This window comes from Dermacentor andersoni, chromosome 3 (assembly GCF_023375885.2).
Source record: "Dermacentor andersoni chromosome 3, qqDerAnde1_hic_scaffold, whole genome shotgun sequence".
Classification (NCBI taxonomy): domain Eukaryota; kingdom Metazoa; phylum Arthropoda; class Arachnida; order Ixodida; family Ixodidae; genus Dermacentor; species Dermacentor andersoni.
This window is the reverse complement of record NC_092816.1, coordinates 185458337-185474039: the sequence shown is the minus strand read 5'-3', so window position 1 is coordinate 185474039 and position 15703 is coordinate 185458337. Positions and strand designations below refer to the sequence as shown.

Sequence of the window (15703 nt, the reverse complement as noted above, 5' to 3'; positions counted from 1 at the left end):
CAGTGGAGGCATACGCAATCCTCTCTGCTGTGAAACATATAGAACAAGCAGGTATAACAAAGTCTGAAATATTCACAGACTCAATGAGCGTTGTTAGTTGCATGTCAAGTCTATGAAAACAAAAAATTATATCCTTAATGAAGTCTACAACCTTCTATGTTCAGCACACATGTAGAAGCAAATGATTTTTCTTTGTTGGATGCCTGGCCATAGAGGGCTAGAGGGCAACGTAGATGCTGACGAAAGGGCTACATCCGTGCCTTTTTGTGATGCAAACATTAATATACCTGTACCCTACACAGACCTTAAGCCATTTTTACAGTATAAACTACGGAAATATTGGCAACGGCAATGGGACACTCAGGTATCTAACAAACTGCATCTAATCAAACTAATAATAGGGAACTGGATCTCTGAGAAAACAAGAAACCAGGAAGTACTGCTCTGTAGGTTAAGAATTGGGCACACCTATAGTACTCTCGTATATTCTAACTGGAACTAACCCTCCGACATGCACTAGGCGTGGAAGTAGACTTACAGTCCTTCATGTTCTCGTTCAGTGCCCATTATTAGAAAAAGAGAGAAAAAAGTTCTTTCCTTTCTTATACCGTCATAATGTACCTTTACACCAAGTCTTCTCTTTAGGCATGACCCTCTATTTAATTTTAAATTAGTGCTCAAGTTCTTAAAAGAAACGAATACCATAGAAACTATTTGGCCAGGCTATTTGTAGCACAACCTCTTCCTTGAGGCTGTAGCTGCAATGAAATCACTTATAGAGCACATGCCTCGCAGCCCTTGCGCTGAAGGGCTCCGCAGAGGCACTGGTGCTGCTATAAATTAACATGTTTTAGTATCTAAGCCTTCACAAGGTGCTTTTAGAACCATAAGACTCACTTCTCATTGACAATATTTTAATGGATACATATTTTACACCATTAACAATGAATATTTTAGGCCAATATACAGCCACTCGATTCCCACCATATTCAACTATCCTCATTGTCATTAATCACCAATTGTCATGGCGCTCTCTGGCCATTTCTGGCCCTTGCGCCAAAAAAGAATAACCATCAATCAATTATTGAAGCGTCAATGAGGCATTTGTAGGTACCCCTAAATGACATCTAACTGCTGTGTTTTCAGCGACGTATTAATTGAGTAATTTTTTTTTTTTCAACTGGAAAACAAACCTCTCGAAATGTGAAAAATGCCCCGTGACTGCGATCCGATCCGCATATTAAAGCAGTGACCTCAAATAAGCTGATTGAAAGCAATTGCACTGCCTGTCGCAAACCCGAAGAGAGAGCGCATCACCTTGATAAAGGTACGGAAGGAACACCAACAGCAGGTTTCGCGGCTTTGCAGCTATTCCTTCCTCTCTACGCCACACTTCTTATCCGTCTCTGAAGGCCGACTGATCACATTGATAACAAAAGCTCCGCTTGATAACATGGCCAAAACGCCGCTCTGACCACGCACGAAATGCGAAAAGCAATGTAATTGGCATAGAGCGTTTCAAGAATCCCAGCTTTGCTCGCGCTGCATGGAAAGAGTGCGCGCGCAGCTATAGTTCGCGCCAGAAACTTGCATTGGACCACAGCCAAATTAAATTGATTGTTTTATTATTCATGAGAGTATACGTGCTGCAAACAACTATTCTATTGCGTAAAGTAAAAGTGAAATAAACAGAACGGGAAGCGACCCAGGTATTGAGAAAAGGCAAAACCGATATGTTCAAGAAGTAAATAACCACTTCTGAATGAGCCGAATTTGCAAATATTTAAAAAAATACATCAGCTTTCAGTGTTCCCCTATTATCTGTGAATTTGTAAGCGCCGTTGCACACCAGCTGCTGCCTAGAGGACGTGTTGGAATAAGTCTCCTTGTGCAGCTACGCAGTACTGAGTCCGCTTTATCACATCTTTAGTGGCTTTCTTGATGACCGCCGCTCGAATTCTACGGCAGACCTCTGTTGTTCTTGTTTTGGGCTACTCTGACGTCCTTATCAATCATGCAAGCACAATCTTTCACATAACCCCAAAGAAAGAAATTGATTGGAGAGAGGTAAATTGGCCGGCTGGGTCACCTGACAGCTCCGTGCCTTCCACTCTATTGAGCATGAAAAGTCGCATCCAGCTAGTTTCGTGCTCGGCTGCTGCTGTGCGCTGGTGCTCCATCTTGCTGATACCACAGAAGTGGAAGACGTGACAGCTTATCGCCACTCCTTCAAGGATTTCGTCCACGTAAAGCTATCCAGTCAGTTTGCGTTTCAAATGAATGGGACAGATTATAGCACCGGCGTAAATTACGCATCACACATTAAATGACCACTGGTAATGGTGCCGTTTGCGCTTTACCTAGTATGCATTGTAGTACTCACTCCAATAGTGCGTATTATGCAAATTTACCTGGGGTTTTCTGGGAAAATTGGCTTCATCTGTGCACATGATGTTGCTCAAAAGGTCCGGTTACTCATCGGCTTTTGTTAGGACCCGATACGAGAAATCTAGACAATTCTACAGGTCCCTATCTCTCACACTTTGGTGATGGTTAAGGTGGTACGGATGAAAGGCTGTCATTTAGAATCCTCCAAACTGATTACTTGGAAATTTATACCTTGGCAACCACGTGCCGCACGCTAGCATGATGTTTTGAGGCCATAAATGCTAGAACATCCGTGTGTAGGCTAGGACTCAAAGATGGAGTCCTACGCCGCTGTTCCTTGAAGCTCCAAATTCGTCTCCGATTTTTATCATTTCTGACGATAGTTGACGTCACACGTACATGACTGGTACATATTTGCGGCCTTCCTCTTGTTGTCATGCGCAGTTCCCAAGGCAAGGATCATTTTTACCTTCTGCTCCTTAGAGAAAGACATTGCGACTGGGACGAAACAAAACGCATCTCTAAACATATGCAATGACGTTGCCAACTAGCTTTTGTGGTGATAGGTATACTGAGGCAGGGCAGATAAGGCACTAGCTCGATCACTGTTTCACAGTGAAGCTGCGTATTTCTAGCCGATTCATCCGTCTGTCGCCTGTACGTCGAAAACTCCTCCGGCGCAACCCAATGCGAATGCGCAAAAAAAAAGCGAAAGAGAGGTGCGCGATCGACTGCGCCAGTGGTGTCGTAGTTGCTCTCCGTCACAGCCAAGCGGGCGCGCAGCAGTTTCTTCCCGGCTACGATATGTGTAGGCCACGCGACATATCGACTCCTCAAGAGCAGGCAGCTTTCCATCAGCAACGCCGCGAGCAGAAACGGGAACGAGCTCGTTAGCGCCGTCCCGATGCTGCAGCCCTGGCACAAGAACGGCCTCGTGCAGCAGAGTGCAAGCAGCAATAGCGTACCGAGGATCCGACAGCCTACCAAGCCGTCATTTAATGAACCGTCAGGGTTAACCAAGTGGTAAACACCGGGGCCACGTTTCAGCTTCGCTGGTTAACTGTCGGTATGGAGTGCTTGGGCGGATATTCTTTTCTTTATTTCCTTCATTTCGTTGTGGCTAACTCTGAAGAAGCCTGTACGAGGGCGCTGCTTTATGATGCGGGTGGGAGCGCAACCACGTGGTGTTCGTCATATCTTGCAGGGTTTATTTACCAGTCGGAAAGAATTCGTACGCAATTAGTACGTCGCTGAGTATACCGCAGTTCGATGTCCCTTGGCTGGGCCTTCAAATGCCTCATTGACACGTTGATAATGTTGATAGTACACCTCGAGTTCCATAATTAATTTCAATTACCTAATTACATCACAGTAATGAAAAATTTACTGACAGCTACTCCACTGTACTGGAAACAATATGGACTAGGTTTCTTTCGAGTAACGCATTCTTCTTTTTAAATCTTGGTGCCTGATAGTTAATTGGGACACCGTGCATATATTTACAACCTCAGCATTCAATTGATGATGTTTCCATCCCTAATAAATGTTGCAAATTATTAGAAGTTTATTAGTGAGTCGTTATATTTGCATACTGCAAACAGAAAGAACCCTGAGACAAATATCATTGAAGTGCATTTCATACGCCATCGATCAAAGACTCCGCCTAAGGCGTTACTTAAGTCTACAGGTTTTCTTCTCAGTGTCAAAAAAGCACGCAGAGCATTTTGAAGCGAGGTGACCATACAGCAACATATTCATTCTATAGGCATAAGCCATCCATACCTTTAGAAATAATTGTTAATTGGCTACGTCCTTCTCTTTAAAGATATAATGAGCTTTGTCCAGTGAATATATTCAAATATATTGTATGCGTGCCTAATGTTTACAGTAGAAACTTAAATCAGTGTTGATGTGAGAATTCGCGGGCGCTAGTTGGAATCGGTTGGCGCACGACAGGGTTAATTGGAGATCACAGGGAGAGAGACCTTCATCTTACAGTGAACCTAAAACAGGCTGCGATGATGATGACGATGATACTAATTATGATGCAGTGAAAAAATATGGATGAAGCAGCCGCCGCTGGTACTTCTAATGCACTCGTTCTCTTATTGTTAGAATTCGCAGAAATAAAGCAAAGTATGAAGTGAAATCCGTGCACAATGAGGCAGTAAGCTATTAGCCATAACAAAGCTTTAAGAGAAACGGGCTAGGGAAGTCAAAAGATACCTCAAATGATGTGACAAAACTCTCGCAATGACACGTTAAGGGGGGAGGGGGGTAGGCTTTGGCATCGGGGGAAGGGCTCAGTCCCCCCCTCCTCCCCCCCGGAATACTCCGGAGGAGGCGCGGGCCGCGGAGGCCCCCCCCCCCCCCTCCCCGGTAGTCGGTGCCTGTATTTGTAGGTAACCTATGCCTCAAATTGTATTTTGTATTGTCCGGTGGAGAAGGCGAGGAACGAATGTACTGGTCACGTTGAATTTCCTTCTGTGTAGGCATAGCAAGCTTTAGCTGGAACAGCTCGTTAACATGAGTAGATTAAGCGGGGAGTACAAGCAATTGGTGTTTTTTATTGGTCATCTAAGTCTTATTCGGCTCAGGTTTATATGTGTCTTTTTTCAGATGCACCTGGTACATATCAACACTGAATATGGCAGTGCCAGAGAGGCTTACAAACACCCCGACGGCCTCCTAGTTGTCGGTGTTCTCTTCAAGGTACGACCTTGACTCGTAGTCAGCGCAATTGTTCTCCGTACTCAAAAAGGTTACCTGGAAATCCTGCTAAAGGTTAATGAAATACTTGTCGAGTGGATAAAGCTAGTACGCGGACTAAGTTAAAGGAAGACAAGGCAGATGCAGGTTCAAAATTTATGAAGTGGGGAATTCCTGGGTTTCATTACATTGTAGATAAACGAGGTAATTGACACTCCCTACAACTTAATTTAAGAAGCTGTTACGCGGCGGACATAACCTCTTATACAGAATTGGGTTAACCTCGCCAATGAGTTTCATGGAACGCAGGAAATCGGTGGCTGTGGAGCTGCACTACCGAGCATGAGGTGACGGGTGCGATTCTCAAGGCCGGTGAGATCACGTATCCTTGGGGGAGAGATGCAATAATGCGATTCTAACATGTTTGCGTCCGACATTGAAAAACCTCAGGTTGTCGAAATAAATATGCAACCGTCCGCTACAGCGAAACGGGAAGTTATAATCCCTACTCGTACTATTATCATCCGTAACACTGGGCCGACAACACAGTGTTAAATATAGTAATTCATCGGGCGTACTTGACTAGACATGCACGATATTCGAGCGTTTGGGATCCTCATGACGACACGGGGGACCATGAGACTTAATTATTCAAAATTCTGCCAATTCCTAAACCGGTGACGTGGAACATTATGTGCAGATGCTGAGCAAGCCTAAGACAATAAAAAATAAATGCCATATTGCGTGGTTGAAGCGGTTCCGCTTAAGAGGAAGCTCTATCTCGGGCCTACTCCGACACGGCCTATTCAAATACATGTAAAACAAAAAAGACGTTTTTCTGCAATAACCACTGGACCGATTTTAATAAAATTCGTTGTATTTGAGAGAGAAACTTAAATGATATTGACTCTCGAAAGCGCAATTTCGATTTAGGCCAGACTTTTACAAAAAGGATTTTCAAAAATTTGAAAGCTTGAAAAAAAGAGACGCACGAAGCTTGTGAATTAATAGCTGTGCATGAAAAGCAGATATCGCGGTTCTGTGAATGGTAACCAGTAGATCACTCAAAGCGAACAAATTGGATATGTCAATTTATATCTTACATGAACTTGTCACGTTGGGCACAAGGGTTCTGCATAAGCTGTATTTTCATATTACTCAATTACTCATCATCACATGCAATTCCCAGAATTATAATATCATCTTTGCTTGCTGTGTTACAGAGTTTAAACTGGATAGTTTCGTTTTCTGAAAATGTTTTATTTTTGACACTTTTTAATAAAAGATTATCAACCTAAATCGAAAATTGGAAACCAACAATCACTAGATTTTATGTTTTTCTTTTAAATGCAAGAAACCTCGTCAAGTTTGGTAGAGTGGTTGCCAAGAAAAACGAATTCTCATTTTACATGTATTCAGATAGGAGCACCCGAGCTAAAGCTTCCTATTAAGACAGCGCTCAGCGGATGAGAGCAACGCTGCGTGGCTGTCACAGAACTCGTTCTTGAGGAGTGCGGACATGCTGTGCCTGCGTATACTACTGTGGTGGAGCCAGAAGTGCTAATGTCTGCTTTTCTTTCTTTATAACGCGAATTACTTTTTGCCTGGTAGAAAAACACTCTTAGGCTTCGCTTGGGGACTCCTAAATATTGTCGGGGGGTGGCGGTATTGAAGCTCCGTCACCTAATTTCCTGCAGCTTGTGGTGCAGTATAGACGAGATGAAAGTGCTGGCGTGACATATCTTAGGCAGCTTCCTCTTTAGAGTTATAGTGTTTGCGCAAACACATCAAACGTCTACGTTTTGGTACTGCTGCCGAGCCCCCAGTGTCTGTTTACCATCGCTATGAATAGTATTCGTGTCTCACGCTCCTTGCTGCTACTCTCGGGCGACATAAAAACTAAGCCCGGTGCTGACTTTGACGCTGTACTAACTGAACTAAAGAAGCTGTCCGCGGAGGCAATCGCAGTTAATTAACCAGATTAAAGGTTTAAAAAGCGAACTAGTCGAGACTAAGAAATCGATTTCCGAACTAAACAGAAGAATGCACGCCGTCGAGAGCCACTGTCAAAAATTGAAGACCTGCAGCAGCGGGTTGAAACATCTGAGACTTCTGCGGATGTGACGACACGCAATCTTCAATATAGAAGCGCGCATCGATGACGCCGAAAACCGGGCCCGCCGCAACAACCTTATATTCTTCGGTATGCCCGACCCAAGTGGTCTGAATCCGCCGCTCAGGCAGTGGAAAAAAATCATTCTACTTTGCGCAGACCAATTAAGCATGACCGTGAATCCCGGGGAGATTGTATACATGTGCGCATCGTCTCGGCCGCCATTCTGATAACCGAAACCGCCCTATAATCGTAAAATTCTTCTTTTATAAAACAAAAGAAGAAATTTTGTCTAACGGACGCAAGTTGAAAGGGACTAACTATAGCATTCGCGAAGACTACTCTCGTACTGTACAATATGCCCGGAAAAATCTCTTGGCTTTCGCGAGGACCAAATCAGTTCCATTTTCATTACGCTACAAAACTCTATTTGTAGGATCTGCTAAGTACATGTACGATGAAACTACGAAATGTACAAAAAAATCTAATAGCAATGCTGCATCACCGTCATTCAACACACCGTTCGATAAGGACAACCCGCCCTAACAACACTATTTCATCAATATATTCTAACATACGTAGCTTACCTTCCAAACGTGACGCTGTATATAATCTGATTTTACTATCTGGATGTATCTTGTTGATGCATACCGAAACCTGGCTAACCACTGACGTATCCGAGGCCGAGGTCATGGATAACCTACCCGGTTCCCATGTTTTCCGTAACGATCGCCAGCACTCTAGAGGCGGCGGGGTGCTCATCATCGTTAGTAATACGATACCCTGCTCTGTTGTCCACAACCCAAGGGACCTTGAAATATTATGGCTACTCTTTCGTGCAACCCCGCAAACTATTTTGGTGGGCGTTTGCTACCCCCCCCCCCCCCCCCGCGAGCAGACACTAGCTTTACTGACAAGCTCAACTGCGTCTTAGATGTACTAATGAAAAAATACACGAACGCTCAGATTTTGCTCTTCAGAGGCTTTAATTTCCCTAATATCAATTGGGATAGCTATCCAACTTTGTCGGCTAGTACAAGCGGAAATAATTTCCTCGAAGTCTGCTTTAATTTCCACTCAACCCAGCCAGTCTTAGAACCAACACGTCTAGTGAAGGACTCGGCCAGCATTTTAGATCTCATTTTAACTAACAATCCGTCTAGCCTATCTTCGATATCTTATCTCCGGGCAATTAGCGACCATAATGTAATCCATACTGTCTTTAACCTTACCTTTCCAAAACGAGAATCATGGAATAAAATAATACGCCTATAAGACAAAGGCAACTACGAAGCCATTAACAACGAACTTATGTCCTTCTACGCCACGTTCAGTGCTGAATTCCACAACCGCCCACTTCAAGCAAATTGGTCGATCTTCTAACAAAAAATGACTGGCCTTGCAACTAACCACATTCCAGTTATTCCAGTACGTACTAACAGCAATAAACCTTGGTTCACAAAAAAAAATTATCGACATTAGAAAACACGAAAAAACGAATTTTTCGTTCGCCAAAGAAAAGCAATTGTGCTGTGCCCTGGGACAAACAATACGAGGCGGAGATTCTTTCTCTCTCAGCCATACGACGCGAAAAGCACTCGTTTTTCGATGACAGTTTGCCTTGTGTACTAAGCATCACTATCACTATCGCCGACCATAACGATACAGTAATCCCCGAACAAGAGTGTGCCGATGCATCTAACCACGCGTTTTCATCTGTATTCACCACTGAACCTGATGCTCGGTTGCCTATGCCACCTTCACATGTGCAATCTGTTATGTTACCCATCGAATTCACTGAACATGGCATAACGGCAATAATTGAAAAGCTAAAACTCTCATCTTCACTAGGGGCGGATGGCATCAACTTTAAACTGTTAAAAAATACTAAACTCTTCTGCGCAGCATACTTTAGTATAACCTTCTCAGAGTCTTTATCTTCCCGTAGCATCCCCGTCGCCTGGAAGAAAGGGCAGGTCGTTCCAATCTACAAATCAGGTAATAAAACCTCACATCTTAACTACCGACCGATTTCCCTAACCAGCGTACCCCGCAACATAATGGAGCACGTCATTTTCACCCAAATTATGCACTTCCTTGACACTAACAATTTCTTTCACCCATCCCAGCATGGCTTCCGTAAGGGTCTGTCGGGCGAAACGCAACTTGCTATGCTCGTTCATGACTCACACGTTAATCTCGATGCTAACACCCAAATCGATTTTCCTGGATTATGCTAAAGCATTTAATGAGTTACCTCACCAACACCTGTTACTCAAGCTCTGCCAGCTGAACTTGCACCCTGACATATTAAATTGGATTATTGAATTTCTCACTAACCGATCACAGTCAGTGCATGTCAATAATCCACTTTCGTGCCCCTCTCTGTAACATTTGGCGTCGCACAACGTAACCTTCTAGGCCACCTACTTCTTCCTATTTATATTAACCACCTCCTTCTTAATGTTTCCTCTCAAATCCATATGCTCGCTGACAATTGTCATCTACAGCATAATTACTGAGGACTCTGACCACAGTATTTCGCAAAATCATCTTAACAAAGTGCAAGACTGTTGCAACGACTGGTTAATGACCCTTAACCCCAATAAATGTACACTAAGGTGCTTCACTCGCCGCCATCGGCCCTTATACTCACCGTATATTATCACTAATACTACCTTAGAAAAAGTGGACACATTTAAATACTTTGGCATCACCCTTTCATAAGACTTAGACTGGTCTGCTCGTGTAACGCGCATTACTGCCTCCGCTAACCAAACATTGGTATTCCTAAAACACCACCTGCGTGATGCACCGGAACACGTGAAAATGCTGGTATTCTAGACGCCCGTACGTCCGAAACTTGAATACGTATCCCCCATCTGGTCACCACAACAAACTTACCTTATCAATGCACTAGAAGTAATTCAGAATCGTGAGGCAAAATTCATTCATTCTTCGTATTCTTGCAACACTAGCTTATCACCACTAAAAGCACCGTCCGCCTTAAACAAGCTATCGTCCCGGCTTCACATTGATTCGTTAATCCTCTTTCATAAGTTTCCTTACAGCTCGCTCTATGATGCACCATATGTATTGGTTCCACCCCCTCGCCATCCCCTGCGTACAGGGTATTCCTTGCAAGTAACCCGTCCGCGCAGCCGTACTACAACCTTCTCTGCATCTTTCTTTTGCCGATCATCAGCCGACTGGAACGGCCTGCCCCATCACATAGCCGAAATCACCTGTTATCGACGTTTGCTGATTCGCTTAATACTAATATTCTTCATTGAACTCATGTGGCCACTAATTAGAATAAAGGTGAAATAATAGTGAAGTAACTGTCATATTCATGGTAAGTAGACTTTATTAGCCAAAGCCATCATATGCATTAATTGTGATAAATTAACATGGTAACTTTCTGGACTAGTAGGCGCATAAAGAGTGCATTGGACAACATATCATTACATTGGGACTTGTTTCTTGCCGTAGACCCTGTGGTGCATTGTTGTTACCGAACCGGCCAGTGTGGATTTCCACAGATATTATCCGGAAGGTTTAGTTTTCTAACGGAGCTCCTTTTGCAAGCTTTCTCATGCGACACCAAATGGGAACCGCTGCAGGTCGATGGGCGTGAAAACTGGGCACTGAGGAGCGTCGTAACAGCACTGCGTCAGATGAATAAGCGAGCTGCAAGGCGAGTGAGAGTGCCTCACCTCGCATCACTGGTGGACCTTCTCCCGCTGAACCCATCGCTGTCCTATCTATATCGAGGGTCCCTCACGACACCGCCATGCTCCGAGGCAGTCATCTGGGCTGTGCTAAAGAACGAGGAGAAAATAGGCAAATCACAGGTGAGCGCAAGACATTTCGCGATTACAGTTCCTTAAAAGCTCATGCGTTGCTAATTGGGCGAGCACGGGCACGCACATGTCTCTGATTGGCACATCATGGTCTTGTAGCAGCTACTGTCTCAATGAGTAGCTTTATTTTTCTTGCACCAGTTCAGTACAACAACTACATTTAGCAGCTCTCGAATAACCAGCACTTCAGGTGTTGCGGCACTAACTCAGTTCGATGGCGTTTTATGAAGACGCGTTTGAAGGTTAGCCGGGAGGTCACTTTTACAGCAAAGCTGGTAAGGGCTAGTTAACCCCGGGTCCTGCCCGTGTGTTGACACAAAACTTGAGCCTTTTCCTCCAACGTCTGCATCAGACGCCACCAGCATTCATGACGTTGAGTGCCCGCCGTGATTGACGCGGCTCGACCAGAATAAAACGTCCTTATGCGGGCCGATCCCGAAGATAGTACAATGCAAGGCCGACCCTGCGGCGAAAGGGAAGCAGGCTTTACGTACTCCCCATATGTGGGCCGATACCGAAGATAGCGGAATACGGGACGGACCAGCAGCGGAGGTGAAGCAGGCGTTAAGCATTCACCATACGTGGGTTGATACCGAAGAAAGTGCAATACCCGGTCTACCGGTCGCGGAGGGGAAGCAGGCATTAAGCACTCCCCATAGGTGGCGCGATCCCGAAGATTGTGCGATACCGTGCCAACCCGCGGCGGAGGTTCAGCAGGCGTTAAGCACGGGATAGTTATGAACGGGATCGGCCCATACGTGGGCGGATCCCGAAGAAAGTGCAACACCGGGTCGATCCGCGGTGGAGGTGAAGCAGGCGTTACGCACTCCCCATACGTTGGCCGATCCCGAAGATAGCGCAATACAGGGCGGGCGCGGAGCGGAGGTGAAGCAGGCGTTAAGCACTCCTCGTACGTGGGCTGATCCCGAAGAAGCTACAATACTGGGCCGATCCGCGACGGACGTGAAGCATGCGTTAAGCATTCCCCATACGTGGGCGGACCCCGAAGAAAGTGCAATACCCGGCCTACCGGTGGCGGAGGCGAAGCAAGTATCATGTACTCCCCATACGTGAGCCGACCCCGGAGATAGTGCGATACAGTGCCAACCCGAGGCGGATGTGAAGCAGGCGTTAAGCACTCCCCATACATGTGACGATCCCGAAGTTAGTGCAATGCCGGGCCGACCCGAGGCGGACGTGCAGCTTGCCATTAAGGGGCCCAAATAAACAACTTCGTTGGTAATCCTTCTTCACAAGGTGTAAGGGCGCTGACATTTTTTTTTTTTTGATGTAGAAGGTGCGGAATCCTATATTGAGGTTTTTACGTTGTCCTTTAAGCTTCATATGTTTTGATACATTCAGGTAAGGACATAAAGCACTAGGGACCCCCAAATAGGCTATTTTATTTCTTTAGCCGTTGTACCACTCCATGCAACGTTTACATTCTCAATATTCCAACACTCTTGGTGCTTAATTTCTTTGTTGAAGTAAGTAAAGTTGATTTTTATGAGCCGATGTCATTTCGGTCAACGCAATTCTAGAGAGCAGGAAGGCAGGTTCTATCTATGGCGATGACAATTTTGATTCTGAGTTATTTCTGTACGGCTATTTGCTAATGCAGTAATAGAGAGGTTTAGCTTGTACGGTATTCCGGTAAAACGCAGACGGATGGGGCGTTGGGACGGAGGCGTAAACGTGAGGGTCTGCGTGGTGCAGTCACCTGGTGGCGCAGTGCTCAAACAGACAGAAGCAGCTAATATTGCATTAACCGAGGGTATTCTTCGCTGCTAGTGTAAATTTTCGGCACTGGCGTAATCGTGTTGCTGCCAAAAATTTACACCCGCAACAAAGTAAAATACATTTGGTTAATGCAATGTTAGCTGTTTCTCTCTGTTTGAGCACCAGGTGGCTGCACCATGCAGACCGCTCAAGGTTACGCTTCCGCCGCAACGCCCCAACGTTCATGCCGTCCGCCTGCGTTTTACCGGAACACCGGACGAGTTAAACCTTTCTAATGTCTCTACTAAGCGGGCACAACGTATCTGTTCACCAATTAAGCTAATATCTCCTTCCCTTATATACTGTAGCAGCTACAAACAACGAACAGATCAGATTTACTGCAGAGTGAAATTAACTGTCGTTGAAGCTGCAAGGAACTGAAGCGACACCTCCTTATCTTAGCGCCATTGAAGCCACTTCAATAAAAAAAAGGAATTTCTCGCTCTTTATGATGATATTGCTTATCTGCCAAGGTGTCTTCTTCATTACAGCTGGAAGTCTTCCGCCACCTAGAAGCCGAACGTAAGCGTCAGAACCGTACGGTGCACCTGGTGAACAACCTTCGCCCTAGCATGCCACTAAATGGACGACACGTCTACAGGAACTTTCCGTAATATTCAGGCGAGGTACAGCACTACGTTGGTACCACGCGGTCGTCATTATCCTCATAAAGCCTGTAAAAGCCAATGCTACTGTTTGTCACTTGTCTTGCTCTGCTCTTCAATGTTAGTTTGACAGATCTGAGAAGTCTCTCGTAAAGACCACCCCACCGTGGTGCATTATCGGTGATGAATTTCCCTTTTATGTGATGGCTAGCGATGCAGTTACAAACTTCTTCGTTTCTTGATGATTGCCAGGATCTTGAAAGTTCTCTCGCTCTTCTTCAATGTTAAAGTGCTGTTTGAATATGCAACAGAAGGAAGCCCCCGCCGCGACAGAAAGCGCAGGAAAGGGTTGAGAAATCTTGTGGCGGTCATGCCTTTGACTAGCTCGAGGTTTACAGCTCGAATCATGGCGCACATGAGCAGGCAAATATACACTATGACGTAGTCATCTGCATCTCCGACGTAGAGGGGACCGGCGAAATCTAGCACGGTGCCGTTACATCGGAGGAAGGTCTGATGTAGCGTTCGCAGACGATGCACCTTCTGATGACCTTCTTGGCTAGCTGCCGTCCTCGTAATGTCCAAAATCTTTCCCTTAGTTGTACAAGTGTATCCCGAACTCCAGCAAGAAGAAGTTGTCGATGGTGTTGCACGAAGTGGAGCTCGTAGTAGTAGTGGTCCTTTGGCGAGACGATTGGATGTTCTTCATGACAATATTTTTTGCTCAAATGCAGGCGCCATGCGACTCGAAGAAGTACATTGTTGAGGAAGCAGGTCACTTCTCGAAGTGTTCAATAATTTATATGCTGTGATCCTTTATACAGCCGGTCTGTTTCTTGCGAAAAGGCTGAGCTTTGAACCTTCTTTTCCAGTATAGTTCGCAGGTTTGTATTTCTTCTGCATTCAGGGCTCTCCCGGGACAGACTTTTCCACTTTACTTTCCAGGAAAATCGTAGTACCCAAGCTGTAACACGGTCTAGTCGCACAAGATAACCGCATTTGTGGATGGCCATAATTGGCGGTTCTCTCTACATGACTATTTGCACGAAGGCTATCCGATGAGCAGGTTCCTCCATGACACTCACCTGTGGAATATCGGTAGAGCTTGGTCGACGGTGTGGTGGCGATTCATTCTCTTCACATTTAAGTCAATCAGGTCCTGTCCATAATACTAAGTTTGTTGTTAATTCATTGGCCGACACTCGTCTTGTGAAAAAATCAGCAGGGTTCTGCTTTCTAGGGCAATGCCTCTACAATGTGACATCTGTTTTGCTGTGAATCTCTGTTACCTTAAGGCGAATGAAATCTTTCCATTTCTTGTGGTCCCCTGTAACTCAGCACAGCGTAACCATTGATTAATTCCAAAATTGCCTGCGTGTGATGTCCTCGGCCAGCTCTTGCCGCACGTAAACTTACGTTCGTGCTGAGGCGAGACAAGCTAGCAGTTCTAGTCTGGCAAAAGCTTGTCTTCTTCTTTGTAGCCAGCCTGGACTTGCATAAGACTATCACTGAGCATTGGTCGGTCGTATTTCCTGCTGTACAAATTAGCAGATGGTGCTGTAGGGTGATTTACTCGCGTCAGCGAAAAAATGCAGCGCGTATTTCTCCCCAAATTCGTTTACGCTCTGTCGGTAGAACAAGAGAATTTTAATATCACAGAGCTGCGGAAGTTTATTGCATCTATTCTTCTATTCGCATAAAGCTTCTATTGGCTGCTGTTCTTCCAAGTCAAGGCCTTTCGTCGAAAATATTCGAAAACAGATTTTCTTCTTTATTGTGAAAGGGTCGGCGTGCCGAGGCGGTCGTATAGGCGAGAGGTCGTCTGTAGCATGAACCACTTGGTATCGGTTCTTTGTTGAACAAACTCTATAGCTATTCCTGGGACTAAACAACGGTACGTCGCTGTCAGGATGCCATACCAAATCTTAAGAGTTTAAGTACTGACAGTTCAAGAAATTACTCCGTCAGTTGCGTCGGTTGTGTGCCGAGGACGCGGGAGTCGTTCGAAGCTCACCTGTGTAGCTTCATAGTCACATGCGAATGTCGCGATTACTTCTGACCGCTGCTTTGACGCGTCGTCGACGGAGTCTACTCTGGTTAAAATGGCATCACATCTGGAACATCACAGCGGTTTTGTAGTTTCTGGATAAATAGGCGATATTTGCTCAAGATGATGATGAATGGTCGCCGCCAAAAGAAAGAGACCACAGGTGGTGCCGAATGGTTATCTGGTATGCAAGATACCA

General features: G+C 45.2%; 1 long non-coding RNA gene across 1 annotated transcript in view; it reads left to right on the top strand.

Annotated features, from left to right (window-relative positions):
* The window catches only part of LOC129383033 (uncharacterized), a 63002-nt gene extending 49463 nt beyond the window's left edge, over window positions 1-13539 (top strand). The window contains exons 2-4 of the long non-coding RNA XR_011893177.1: window positions 5008-5100; window positions 10834-11064; window positions 13344-13539. This is a non-coding gene — a long non-coding RNA (uncharacterized lncRNA). The remainder of the gene's footprint in view (window positions 1-5007; window positions 5101-10833; window positions 11065-13343) is intronic.
* The last annotated feature ends 2164 nt before the right edge of the window (window positions 13540-15703 follow it).